This window comes from Acartia tonsa, chromosome 7 (assembly GCF_053477335.1).
Source record: "Acartia tonsa isolate MP-2025a chromosome 7, ASM5347733v1, whole genome shotgun sequence".
NCBI lineage: Eukaryota > Metazoa > Arthropoda > Copepoda > Calanoida > Acartiidae > Acartia > Acartia tonsa.
The window spans coordinates 52,100,870-52,115,220 of record NC_137266.1 but is presented as its reverse complement, the minus strand read 5'-3'; the positions used below and the strand labels follow the sequence as shown (position 1 = coordinate 52,115,220).

General features: G+C 32.4%; 1 protein-coding gene across 4 annotated transcripts in view; it reads right to left on the bottom strand.

Moving 5' to 3' along the window:
• The window catches only part of LOC145323968 (uncharacterized), a 34,252-nt gene extending 24,352 nt beyond the window's left edge, over positions 1-9,900 (bottom strand). For 3 of the 4 annotated variants that reach the window (XM_080166592.1, XM_080166590.1, XM_080166591.1), the window contains exon 1: positions 9,839-9,896. The gene's annotated coding sequence lies outside the window, so the exon portion shown is untranslated. Of the gene's footprint in view, positions 1-9,838 lie in introns of all 4 variants that reach the window. The other variant, XM_080166589.1, reaches the window with a different exon arrangement.
• Between the last annotated feature and the right edge of the window lie 4,451 nt (positions 9,901-14,351).

The window sequence follows — 14,351 nt, the reverse complement described above, 5'->3', positions numbered from 1 at the left end:
TAAATGTTTAAGTGAAAACTAAATTATAAGTGAATATTATAGAGTTGCTATGCTTTCTAAATTGTACAATAGAACAATACTAACATGCCTAAATTCTAAAAAATCTATCTGTTCCAGATGTACAGACGGACGGACGTGCAACCAACCCCAATTATAGAAAAGAAAATTATGATAAGAGATATCAGTAAAGGACGGAGCGGCCTTGATTATAGAAAAGCTTCGCTTTTAAAAATTAGTCCTTAGAAACACATTCTTACAAAGGTATATCTAAGTTCTAACATTGTCTCACATAAAAATTAATTTTTAAAAGCGAAGCTTTTCTATATTTAGGGTCGGTCCGTCCATACGTCCGTCCGTCACTCCGTACGTCCGTCCGTAACGGATAGCTTTTTTTGTTAATTTAGGCATGTTAGAATTGTCCTATCGATTACAAACTTTGCATGATGATTCCTGCAGTAATTAGGTAAGATTTAGAAAGCGTAGCAACTCTATAATCAATTTTGCATCGACTCTTATACATTTATAATCTGATTATTCAATTTTGACACTATACAAGTGTTAATGTCCGTTTGTCCTACCAGTTCAGCGCTTCGCTTTTATGGATGTTGTCATCCTTGTTGTTTCTATAAATGCTCATATTTAAACTTCCTATTGTATAGGATTATGGGGGGTGGGGTGTGTTCACAGGGTTTTTTACCCCCCCCCCCCATATTCAATTGAATATGATTTACTTTACAAGGCATAGGAAAAAAACAAGCCGTTCTTATTTTCTCTGCTCCCTTCCTGAACTACAAATGAATTCTTAAGAGCAACTTTTTTTATAGGGAGGGGGAGGGAGATTAGAATATAGAATTAGTTTTTTTCTTCGGCACCTCGGGGCTAAAAAAACTGGTTTTAATCTTATAATTGTACATTCTATATCCGCAGAAAGCCGTTTATAATACAATGAAAGAAATAACTATTATTGTCCATGTTTTACCTTTTACTTTTATTTTGGCAGAAAATAGTAGTAAATCATATTCAATTGGATATGGGGGGGGGGGGGCAACTCTGTTTAACTTTAGCCAAATAAAGGAAATCAGAGGGTTTATCAACAAGGATGACAACATCCATAAAAGCGAATCAGTAGTACAAACAAACAATAACACTTGTAGATTGTCAAAACTGAATAATCAGAATATAAATGTATAAGTATAAACAGAATTATAAGTTAATATTATAAAGTTGTTCCACTTTCTTAATCTATCGGTTCTAGATGTACAGACGGACAGACGTGAAACCAACCCCAATTATAGAAAAGCTTTGTTTTTAACAGCAGTAGATATAATTAACACCCCTTCCCATAAATCTTTACAATAGGAACTTGATATGTTTAAATATGAGCAGTTTTAAAAGTTAAAAGAAACAAAATTTAACTTTTCACTTAATTAAGAAGCTTTATTGTTCATTGGTTCAGTGGTTAGTGAGATCCTTAGTTAGAGCATGACCTGGACCTTTCTAGGGAATAGGTAGAAAGCAATCAATTACAAATCTGCAAAATTAATCTTTTTTTTTAAATAGAATCTGTTTGTTTTGTATTGATTCTCTGCTTGTAAAACTTATATAATAAGCTTTTTTTTAAGCGAAGCTTTCTATGATTAGGATCGTTCCGTCCGTTCAGAACAAATAGCTATTTTTTGTTAGCTAAAATTTGAAATGGACATACGGACATTCTAATAACGAAAAGAGCTAACTGTTACAGACGTACAGACCGACTCTTAAAATAGAAAAGAAGTTGAGGTTTTGATTTGAGCAAGGGGTCGAACTGGAAACCTTACTTTTAATAAAGCAGAGCTTTTCTATGATTAGAGTCGGTATGTCCGTCAATTACGGTTAGGTATGTCCTTTAAACAGTATTCTGTATTTAACAATTTTACAAAAAAAATGACGTATGATTTTGTCAAAAATAATACAGTTATAAGTCCAATCAAACGAATGAGAAAACGTGATTATAAAAGGTTGGGTACCAGTATAATTTACACTTTACAGTCCATTCAATCCCTACTTGCCTTCCGGGTTTTTAAAAATGGACAAACAATGAAATAATATGAAATATACAGGGATATATTGAGAAAGAAAATTTGTAGTTAATTTAGCTTGCTAACATAGAACTCGTTTATTGTTCATTAGTTCATCTAGTAGAAGGGGAGTGGGTAGATTGGGGGGTGGGGGGTATGGTTATTTTAGCCAGCTATGAGTTTCACTTTATCAGAATACATGAAAATATGATGCAGCATCCAAGTAATAATATTTCGGTTGTAGTAGCGCCTCTAAAATGGAATGGACACACACACAAATAATCTATGGTTCATACCCAGGAATCTGAGGGGATTAGAAAATGGACTTTGCATTGATGTACATCACCAAAAATTATAAATAAAAATCTATACAATATAAAACATTGGTTGAAAAGATTGGGCACTACAAGTTCGGACCCTACCAATCACAATTCAATTTTGTTAACCTACGAGTAAAAAAACTTATTAATAAAACTTTGAGAACTTGTGTCATTAATTATCAAATGTCCTTAACAGTGCAGTGGTCCTTTTTTGGGATAGTATCGACTTTAAAATGGATTTATAATTACTTGGACATTACATCAGATTTTTATGTTCTATTAAAAAGTGAACTATTCGGCGGGCTAAAATTTATATCTCCCCCATTCCTCTTCTTTACCCCTTCCCTTCCATCCCGACCAACAAAAGTGAGGGAATATTGCAACCTACATTTTTCTCTTCTTGTAGTCGATATAAACCAATAAAATTGCATGTTGACAAGGATATTGATCAGAGATCTAAATTGATAAGACAATGGCCGATAAATTGATGTACATCGCTAATATTAATACACAAATTTACCCCTTTTTTTACTACAATTACTACAAATACTCTGCTTATATTTATTTAAGTCTCGTTGTAAGTAAAAGATCCCTCCCCTCCCCCTATTATGATGTATGATATATGATGAATGATCATCGGTCAACTTTTGCTAAAAGAGATGGGGGGGGGGGGAGTTCAGTATAGGTCAAATGAAAGTTAAATCCTAAAGGGTATTATTTCCTTCCATCCAAAGTTGCAAGTCAAATATGAATATGAAGGGGGGGGGGGGGGTGAGGAATATTTTTAAGGTTTAATTATATCAACAAGGATCACAACATCCATAAAAGCGAAATGGTAGTACAATCAAACATTAACATAAGCATAAATGTATAAGTATAATCAAAATTATAAGTAAATATTATATAGTTGCAACGCTAACCCACCCAACTCGAACTCTCATTGGTCTGTTTGTTTCGTGTCGTCCGACAGATTTTGCGCTCTCCTTGGTTAGGCTCGGAATTGGTAAAGTTAAAGCTAAGAAGATGTCTTTATTTATATTACTAGTAAGTAGTAAAGAGGAGGGAGGGGACTCGAGTATTATTATTATAAAGTCTCCTGTATTTATTTAAATGTATGATTTATGGGGATTAACCCTCGGAATATGGGGGGGGGGGGGTGGTGGTAAGTAACTGGTAACATGATATTACGGTCAGCCAAGGTGTTCGTACAGAAATGTTGTAAGAATTATTCTTTAGAAAATTCAAGCTATATTTTAAATTTGAGAACTTAAGTAACTGATATAGATATTATATTAATTATTATAAAAAAAAATTTTGTTTGGTATATTAGATAAATAAATAGCTATTTCTGATCATTGATACATCAAAGTCAAGCAATATTTTGAAAAATTAAGTATCACATATAGATATTATAAAAAAACCTTTGGTTGGTATATTAGCTACTTCTGAATCTGATGCATCATTGTAACCCCCCCCCCCCCACGCCAGAATTCATTAACAATATATGCACCTGTTTCTCTACTTTGTGTGTGACTCACGTATAAGATATTTTAAGAAATATGATTGGGGGGGGGGGGGGTTACATAACATTTTTAAAAAATATTACATAATTAATAAATCTACAAAATCCTATTTCTTCATTTGAACTGACAAACACAACAGAACATAAAGTAACTGGAAAAGTCAAAAGATAAATTAGCAATAACAACTTTGGAGACTTTTTTTCTTTAATTGTGATTGGTTGGTTTATTAAGCATGAAATGCTGCCAAAATGGAAATAAAAAAACAAGCGAAATTAGCAATAAGAACTAAGATTAACTATCTTGATAATCTGGCTACGAGATTGCGTGATGCTATAAAAAAAAACTATTCACCAAACCTCTATTATTCCAAGTCATAAAATTCTAGTGAGGTCATAAACCTTCTTCGTATGTTAATATTTTCCGGAATTTTTATGATTTTCTGACAATGTTTGACCGTAAAGATATGTGAACATATGTAGTATTTTACAAATACATCCCAAATCTAGCATAAGTTGACCCCTTCTCTCCGTATGAAAATGTTAACAGAGGTGTGAAGTCTCAATTTCCGGTCGTTTGAATATATCGGGGAATTTGTATATTTTTAGGGTTATTTTAGTATTTTGAAAATATTGAAAACAGTAACATTTCTCTACGAAATCACCCATCGTTTACGATTTTGAGTATGTTTTGAAAAATACTATAAACTAAAACTATCATTGTTTCATAAATTCTTTAAAATTATTTGGTAAAGGTAAGTTAGTAAGGGGGTTATACCCCCCTCCGGGCCCTCCCCCAACCTAAATTAAAGGTTCCAATAATGAACTACTGTTTATTTTCAAATGCAAAGCTTTTCTATAATTAGGGTAGATCCGTCCGTCCGCCCAAACATCTATATAAGTAAGATCTTTTCGCTAATTTATACAGTTAAAATTGTCCTATCGATTTCAAACTATGTATGATGATTCTTAGAAGAGCTAGGTATGATTTACAATATTGTAAGCAAACATCTCTACAATCAAGTCCTAAAAATGTGATTAACCTTATCCAGCAGTTTTGCAACAAGTTTCCTAACTCTACAAAAGTCGTTGCACGTCTGTCCTACCGCTTTTTTGGATGCTATAATCATTGTTGTTTATTAGTTATTCTTACTCAAGGGAAACCTAATAAGCTCGACTAAATATGAATAAACATGTCCCTGTTTTACCCATAAATAGTTTTTAAAAATATTACCGTCTGTGATTTTTTAAATTCAGGTCAGCCGGACGAATGTAGGGCAGGGATCTAAAGGGATAAGACAATTGCCGATAAATTGATGTACATTCCATATGATGATACACAAAAGTATTGGTTGAAACATATGGACACTCAACTTAAAGAACCAACCAATTTAAAATTCAATAAAGTCTCCAAAGTTCTTGAGACAACGAATAAGAAAACGTTATTATAAAACTTTGGGGACCAGTGCAATAAACAGTCCATTGTCCCCTCCCTCCCTGGGAGATATGCGTATTTGGCGCATAGACATATCCTTATTTGTTTTGGTCAATTCTACATACACTTTTTCAACAGGGATATCATAGAATGTTTCAATAAAAAGCTAAAAAATAGTTTTAAAAATCTATTATTTTAATAATCCTTTATAATGTAATTTATAAAATAATGATTCCTATGACTATTAGATAAAATTTAATAAGTATAATCAAAGAGGGCGGTAGGTTGTGCTAAAATTCCTTTTAGGTGTGAGTTTTAAGACTAAATATTAGTGAATTTTTAAGCCATTTTTACGAATTTAAGCAAAATCTATCTCCCTCTTTGTTAAAATTCGTTTTTTTGAATGTTGTTATCCTTGTTGTCATGTCCTATAATTTTCAATGGCCCTTTCTATGTGTTGATATTTAGGGTGAGAGGGGACATTAGGCTGTTTATCATACTAGTCCCCAAAGTTTCTTAAAAAAACATTTTCTGATTCGTTGGCTTAACAACTTTGGACACTTTTTTTCAGGTTGAGAGTCAAACAGTTTCAGTCACTAATTGTAATCTATTAGAAAAGGTAGTTTTGTGTATCATCATTGGGGATGTACATCAATGTTTAGACCTTTGTCTTATCCCTTTAGATCCCTGGTTGAAATTTGCTTAGTGACAGGTATTAGGAAAACAACAACAAATGACTTGGAAGGGTGGTGCGTTGTGGCGCATAATAGAGTTTCCTAGAGTTTTTTTAGTCAAGCTTCACATAGTTCCTTGCATGGTTTTAGGCTAATCTATTTTAGATTTAAGCTTTGATTAGCTTAAGATTTATTTCTACCCCTTTCTTGCTCCTTTAGATACATTCTCAAAAATAGCTTTAAACCCTTTCAGGACCTATTAGAAGCTAAATTGTAGGGTTAAAAATTTACTACAGAGTATTAATCACCCTTCAATCATATTTTGACCATTCTAATTAATATTAATTCTGTACATAAAGCGCAAAGCAAGCTAGCTTCATCACGCCGGTCAAAACATAGGTCAGCTGATCCTACTACGCATTTAACTACGCTGCTAGGCAGAGATATTTGTACCTGGGATAAGACAATGGCCGATAATTTGATGTACATTTCCAATTATGATACACAAAATTATCCCGTCTGTAGATTAAAATTAGTGGTTGAAACGTTGGGACACTCAACTAAATGAACAAACCAATCAAAATTTAGTAAAAGTTTCCAAAGTTGTTAGGCAAAAGATTTTAAAAAGTTATTAAAAGACTTTGGGGACTTTGAACAGTCCAATGTCCCCTCCCTCCCTGCATTTAACTAAGCTGCTATGCAGATGAACTGAAATTAGTTTCCGAATGTGAACACATTTTCCTAGGTGTTTCCCAATCCTATCTTAATATTTGCTACTAGCTAAAAAACCTTCAAACTTCAAAAAAAAAATCAAAATTTGAATGTATTAACGATTTATACATTATACATTCAAAGTTTTAATTTTTCAAATTTTGATTTTTTTTTTGGAAGTTTGAAGGTATTTTAGCTAGTAGCAAATATTGAGATAGGATTGGGAAACACCTAGGAAAATGTGTTCACATTCGGAAACTAATTTCAGTTCACCGCTATGCAGTGGGTTATGTTCATACATTACAAATTGTTTACATTGAAGTTACATAGCGAATCTGTTCAATTTAGGAAACACATTTATAATAATAAATTTATTATTTTTTGGATCATACACCAGATTATCCTGTACTCTAATAAAGTGAAACTTGTAGCTAGCTAAGATAATAATACTAAATAGAATTTAAGCCCTTTCTGTTTAACAATATTGTTAGAATACCAATATGCACTTTATCACGTAGGAGATAAGATAGGAGATAGAGACATACTACAAAATAATATATTGCTAGATAAATAGATTGAGAGAGAGTTATGTAGATAGATAAAAATGTTCAAGAGGAAAATACTTATATAATTTAATATTCAGTTTTTTTTAGTAAAGGCAAAGAGAAACAAAAAGCTTATGTTTTGTCTTAAAATTCTAAATTACATTTTAAAACCCGAAAAGTAGAATTTGGCAAATGAAATAAAAGCTATTTATCGCATCGTATTATAAACAGCTTTTCGACTGAAATGAAAATGTACAATTATAAGACTAAAATTGGTTTTAATATTATGATTTTACATTTTTTTATTCGTAGAAAACTGAATGTATTACGATACGATACATGATTTTTAAGTATGGCTTAGAACTGGTTCTAATCAAGCTGATATTAATCTTTTTTGAAGCCATACTGGAAAATATTTTACACACCCCTTCAATGAAGTATAACAATTTAACAGACAGTTTTGTAAAAAAAAGAATGAATGTTTTGAAACTGTCTTGCTTAGTGACAACACACAAAAAAAGAAATATTATGCAGGGATTTAAAGGGATAAGACATCCTAAATTATAATACGCAAAGTTACACTTTCTGTAGATTACAATTAGTGGTTGAAACGTATGAAAACTCATTTCATTAACCAACCAATAAAAAGTCAATATAAGTCCCCAAAGTTGTTAACCCAGCGAAAAAGAAAACCTTGTTATAAACTTTGGGGACTAGCGTAATAGACAGTCCAATGTCCCCTTTCTCCGTGGTTTTTAGTATACAGGAAAAATGATACAATAATAAAAAAACAAAAGCAATTTCTTCAAAAGAAAACATGGAAGTAGGGGTAACAAGGCAAAAACTTTGCCAGAAGTGTAGACAAAAAATATAAAAGTAAGAGGATGTTTATTTGTCTTCAATACCGAAGGATCTGAACCGATAAAATTCTCATTAAAAATCTAGCTTCTCATGGGTCCAGGGAAGGTTCATAACTATTTTTGAGAAGGGTACTGATCATCTCTCCTAAAAAATCGCCCTAAAAAAATGTGTTTTAGCAATAAATTTTCTTTTTCTTTTTCAAGATTTAATTGAAAATGGGAGAGTAAGGGCGTCTTTCTACCCCCCATACCTCATGTCCTCTGAGAGGCCTCTAGGGGCGAAGTTACTAGTTATATAATAAGGAGCTATGCTACAACATTAATAAAAGTTGTATAATAAGTGTATAAAGAATACACCATACAATAAACCCAGGAAGGAAGGAGACAATGAACTGTTTATTACATTAGTCCCCAAAGTTTTAGAATAACGTTTTCTTATTCGTTGGCTTAACAACTTTGGGGACTTTTATTAAGTTTTGATTAGATTGATTATTAATTTATCGGCCACTGTCTTATCCCTGTAGATCCCTGGAATAAACCATCCATGAGATAGCCTGATATCTAGTTGCCGAATGTGTACGCAGTTTCCTGAGTGTTTCCTCATCCTCGCTCAATATTTACTACTAGCTACAAATCTTCAAACTTCCCTTAAAAAAATCAAAATTTGAATGTGTAAACGATTTATACAATATACATTATAAATTTGAATTTTTTAAATTTTGATTTTTTTTTTTGAAGTTTGAAGCTTTTTTAGCTAGTAGTAAATATTGAGCTAGGATGAGGAAACACTCAGGAAACTGCGTACACATTCGGCAACTAGATATCAGGCTATCATCCATGACCCTGAACTTCAAACAACACGACAATCAGGGATCTTCAGGGATAAGACAATGGATGATATATTTATGTATACATAATAAACAATCAAGATTTATTAAAAACACCCACGTAGCAATGCATTTTTAAAACTTTGGGTACCAGTATATTCTTTACTCAAATATCCCATGAATCAAGGAAAAATAACAATCAAAAACAATATTTTATTCCTTTTTTGTATTGTATAATGAAAATGAACTAAGCATTAATTCATAGTTTATATTCAAAAATGTTTGTTTTTTAAAAGGAAAGTAGAAAGAACCCCAAAATCTTATGTTCTTTATTCCATGATCCCAATGAGACACTAGAATATGCGTAATGAACAGAAGGACAGTTGAACATAGATAAATTGTAGAGTATCTTTGCTAATTATCAAAATTATTTTTAACATTTAACAAGCAATAAATAAATGTTGTGCCCATAGTATCTAGGGGCTTTATACTTGAAGGACTAAGGCAGGGCAGAAAAAATAGCCTTAAACCTTAACCATTCCATGACATAAATCTAAAAGTTAAATTAGCCTTCCTTAACTTGAGAACATAATCGGTTCAGTAGTAGTATCAAAATCTTAAGCTACATACAAATATTACTTTTTTTATAATACTAGCGACTCTATATTCGATGGGATATGGAAGTACAGAAAAATTGGCTAAAACCATACCCATACTTTTTTATAAAAATAAAATAGTCTAAAACCATCCCGGAACCTTTCAGAAGCTTCACTGTCCTGACCTTTCCACCCTATCAGTTCCACGGCTAACGAGATCCTTCGATACAGACAAAAAAGCTTACTACTTTATTTAATACTTTGTATTATAGATAAAAAGAGGTTATAATTCCTAGAAAGTTGCAGAAGGATGTGTAGTGTCCAGGAACCAGGTTTTGGTCCTCAACCTCTGGAAGGAAAAGCGTAACTGCTGTAGGTTTGTGTTAGTGAGAGAGGCACTGGATACTGCACTGTAAAGCAGGGATCTAAAGGGATAGGACAATAAACAATAAATTAATGTACATCCACAATGTTGTTACACAGAAATACCCTTTATTTAGATACCAACAAGTGGTTGAAACGTTTGGCCACTTAACTGAATAAACCAATCGATCAAAATTCAATTAAAGTCCCAAAAGTTGTTTAGCCAACGAATAATAAAACCTTATTAAAACTTTGGGGACTAGTGTAATAAACAGCCCATTGTCCCCTCCCTCCCTGGAACTCTGGACTGTAAAGTCATTCTTCCTCGTACAAATATAAAACAACAAAAAAAGACAATTATGACAAAAAATGTTTTATGAAGTAGCGATTTTTGTATGAAACTAGAATGACAACATCCATAAGTAGGTTAGCAAAATATAATGGATTATACCGGTGAACCTTCTATATTAAATATCAGCAAAAAAATCACATTTCCCCTACTGACGGACTGATATGATATGAATTATAGAGTAGCCTCAATACTAAAAAAATAAGTTTAGAAAGGTTTCAATGAATTTTAGTTTCCTTTTTGTCATTGGGTGATTTCATACTTTTTAAAGGCATCTTCATCTATGGCGTAAGTTTGGAGAGAACTCTAATCTTATTATTAAAGTCAAATTACAGACGTAATGACATTCAAGTTAAGCAGTAGATTTGCTACAAAATTAAATCATTTTTGTGTTTTACATTTTGGTATTAAATCTAATATTGTTTTATTACGTAAACTGATAAAAAGCCAGTTTTTAAGTTTCAATTATCTATTTAACTGGCCACAAAATAAATTGCAATTTGAATAGTTATTTATCGCATCGTATTGTGAACAGCTTTCCGCGGATATTATAATGAAACTTATAAGATTGAATCCAGATTTGTTTGCCCTGAGGGGCCGAAGCTCCGGGCTAACAAAACGGGTAATAATTTCATGATTTTATTTTAATATTTGTGAAAAGTTTTCTGTAATACGATACTATACATAATTTTTCAGTGTGATGAGAACCAGTTCTTATCCAGCAAATATCAATCGGTTTAGAAACTATACTGGCATATTATTTTTAATGAAGGAACACCTATTCCTCTATCTTTTCCTCAATTATTCAACAAACCTCTTCTCCCCCTTAAATTCACCCTTTACTCTGATTTTACCATCAGATCCAAATCTCCATGGAGTTAGGGAACAATTGGCTGATTGTTACACTAGTCCCCAAAGTTTTATTATAACGTTTTCTTATTCATTGGCCTAACAACTATAGAGGTATTTCATTGAATTTTGAATTTTCAAACTTTTCAACCACTAATTGTTAAATTTTGGTATCATTATGATGGGAATGTGCATCAATTTATCGGCCATTGTCTTATCCCTTTACATCCCTGCAAATCTCTGTCCTCTTTTTCCCCCTTTCTCCGTTCTCTTACACTACCCTCCCGTTCTTTCAACGTTTTGCAACTGCATGAAAGGGACAGTATTCTTTACATTACATATTTTTTTTTAAAAGACAATACACATAAGCATTTAGTGGTAAGACTTTGTATAATAAACTTGCTAATGTTACAAATGAATATATAACTAAAAAAACAGACATTAGTATAGTCTATTTTTTGTTTCCTAAAATATTTCCTACACGGATAACTGTCAATAAAAGCATAATAAAAATACAATTTGTGTAATAAAATAATTTAAGACAGTTTACCCGACCTTACCAAAGCTTTTAACAAAAATTTCATCTTTTTTTATAAACATTACAATTTAGTAAAATTGCTTTGAAATGGAATCTGAAGGGATAAGACAATGGTCAATAAGTTGATGTGCAACCCCAAAGATGATTCACAAAATTACCCTTATTTTAGATTAAAATTAGAGGTTGAAACATTTGAACACTCAAATTAATGAAGCATTTATTATAGAACTATGGGGACTAGTGTAATGAACAGCTTAATGTCCCCTCCTTTCCTGATAATTGGATCATGATTATTATTTGTACAGCAACAAAAGTAATTTTTTTCTTTTATACTTTTTTGTTTCACATTGTCTTTTTATGATAACAAGAGGGTATATGTGCAAGGAAGAGAGAGGTGTCCAGAGGGGGGGGGGGGGGCAATGGACAATGAACCTAGTCCCCAAAGTTTTATAACGACGTTTTCTTATTCCTTGCCATAACAATTTTGTATACTTTTACTGAATTAAGGTTCATTAAGTATTGGTAGGTATTTCATTGAATTTTGAGTTTTCAAACTTTTCAACCACTAATTGTTAAATTTTGGTATTATTATGATTGGAATGTACATCAATTTATCGGCCATTGTCTTATCCCTTTACATCCCTGCAAATCTCTGTCCTCTTTTTCCCCCTTTCTCCGTTCTCTAACCCTACCCTCCCGTTCTTGCAACGTTTTGCAACTGCATGAAAGGGACAGTATTCTTTAAATTACATATTTGATTTTTAAAACATATAAACATTTGTAAGCAATACTTTGTAATTTTTACGAACGAATGAATATCTAAACAAGGATGACAAAGCAAAGCTCTGAAACGGTAGGACAAACGGACATTAACACTTATATAGTGTCAGAACTGAATAATCAGAAATGTATTAGAGTCGAAGCAAAATTGTAAGTAAATTTGTTGAAAAACTGCTTTATACATGATAATGTTTATGGACATACTTACATATTAAGGACTTGATTACAGAGTTGTTTTACTTATAACATTATACTTTGTTGTCACAGGAATCAATGTACCAAAAATCAGATCAATTGGATGATAAGATCAAATAAAAATTTGTTGTTAAAAAAGTAAAAAAATCAACATGTTTAAAATGGACATATGGATATTTTGGTAATTATTATAGAGTTGCTACGCTTTCTAATTCGTACCTAACTACTAAAGGAATCACCATAGAAAATTTGAAATCGATAGGACAATTCTAACATGCCTAAATTACAAAAAAGCTATCCATTACGGACGGACGTATGTATGGATGGACGGACAGACCCTAATTATAGAAAAGCTTCGCTTTTAAAAAAGAGGTTACTTAATTTAAAACTTTTTAGCTACTGATAACTGTCAATAAAAGCATAATAAAAATACAATTCGTTATAGAAAATAATTTAAGACAGTTTGACCTTAACAAAGCTTTAAACGATTTTTTTATGCTAAATTCTATATTCTTTTTTTTTGTTGGTGAACATTACAATTAACTTAACCCTTTACAGTCGGGCCCCTTGCCGCACCTTAATCGGTCGGGGGGGGGGGGGGGGGGCGTTCAACGCCCCCCCTAATTATCTCAGTTCCTATTAGAGCTAGAGGGCTAAATTTCCGACCTTTTATAAGTCTAAGTCAATTTTCGCTTCCTTCACCCTTTTATTTAACAACCTTTGTTTTTGGGTCTTTTTTTATTTAAAAATTTCAAACGGCTGTAATTTTCTTATTTTTGAAGCTAAAAGAAAATTTTTTTTCCAGAAAATGTTTATTTTTATGTAAATTTTACATTACAAATATCAAAATATAAATTTCAGCGGCCGCAGCTGTACTTGGCAGCTGCCAGCCGCCGCAGTCGGCGGTCGGCGGGAAAACGGCGGCGGATCTTCATGAAATTTAAATACGTTATGTAGACATGTAAGAAAAGCTTAAGTTTAAAATTTGAAGTCTCTAAGTCAAAAATTGCGGCCACAGGAGCCTTTTAAAGATTTCTGGAGACCTGGAGGATCAGGACCTGCAGGATCATACCTGGAACCTGAAATTGACTTGAACACCTGTATTTCATATAAGGATGTACTACTAGAGGATTTTTTAGTATTTTGGTATGATAAAATGCTTTGTTTTAGTCAAAAAAATATTTTTGCTCTTTACCTGGATGACCCTGCCAGGTTTGCTGGCATCCTGTGCCCGCCAGGATGGAGATATTCAAAAAATTCCAACTCTCAGTTATGTGTCATACCCATACTTATAAAGTCAAGCAGTTTGGGCTCTTTATCTTTCACACACAGAAAATGAGATAGAAAAAACCGGATGGGGGGGCGTTCAACGCCCCCCCCCCCCCCGACCGTTAAGGGTTAAATGACTTTTAGCAGTATTAATTAAATTTATGGATAATAATTTAACTGGGATCTAATGGCTGATAAATTGATGTACATTTGGGATACACAAAATTACTCTTTCTTTTAGATTATAAATAGTGGTTGAAATGTTTAAAAATGAAACAACCAACCATAATTCAATAGAGATCCCAAAATTGTTAAGACGACTAATAAGAAAATGTTATAATAAACTTTGGGGACTAGTGTAATTAACTTCCCAATGTTCTCTCCCTTGCTGATAAGTGGATCATAATTTTCTTACATGTGGTTTTTATTCTCAATTTAATTTTTGTAATTCACTGTCTCTTTAT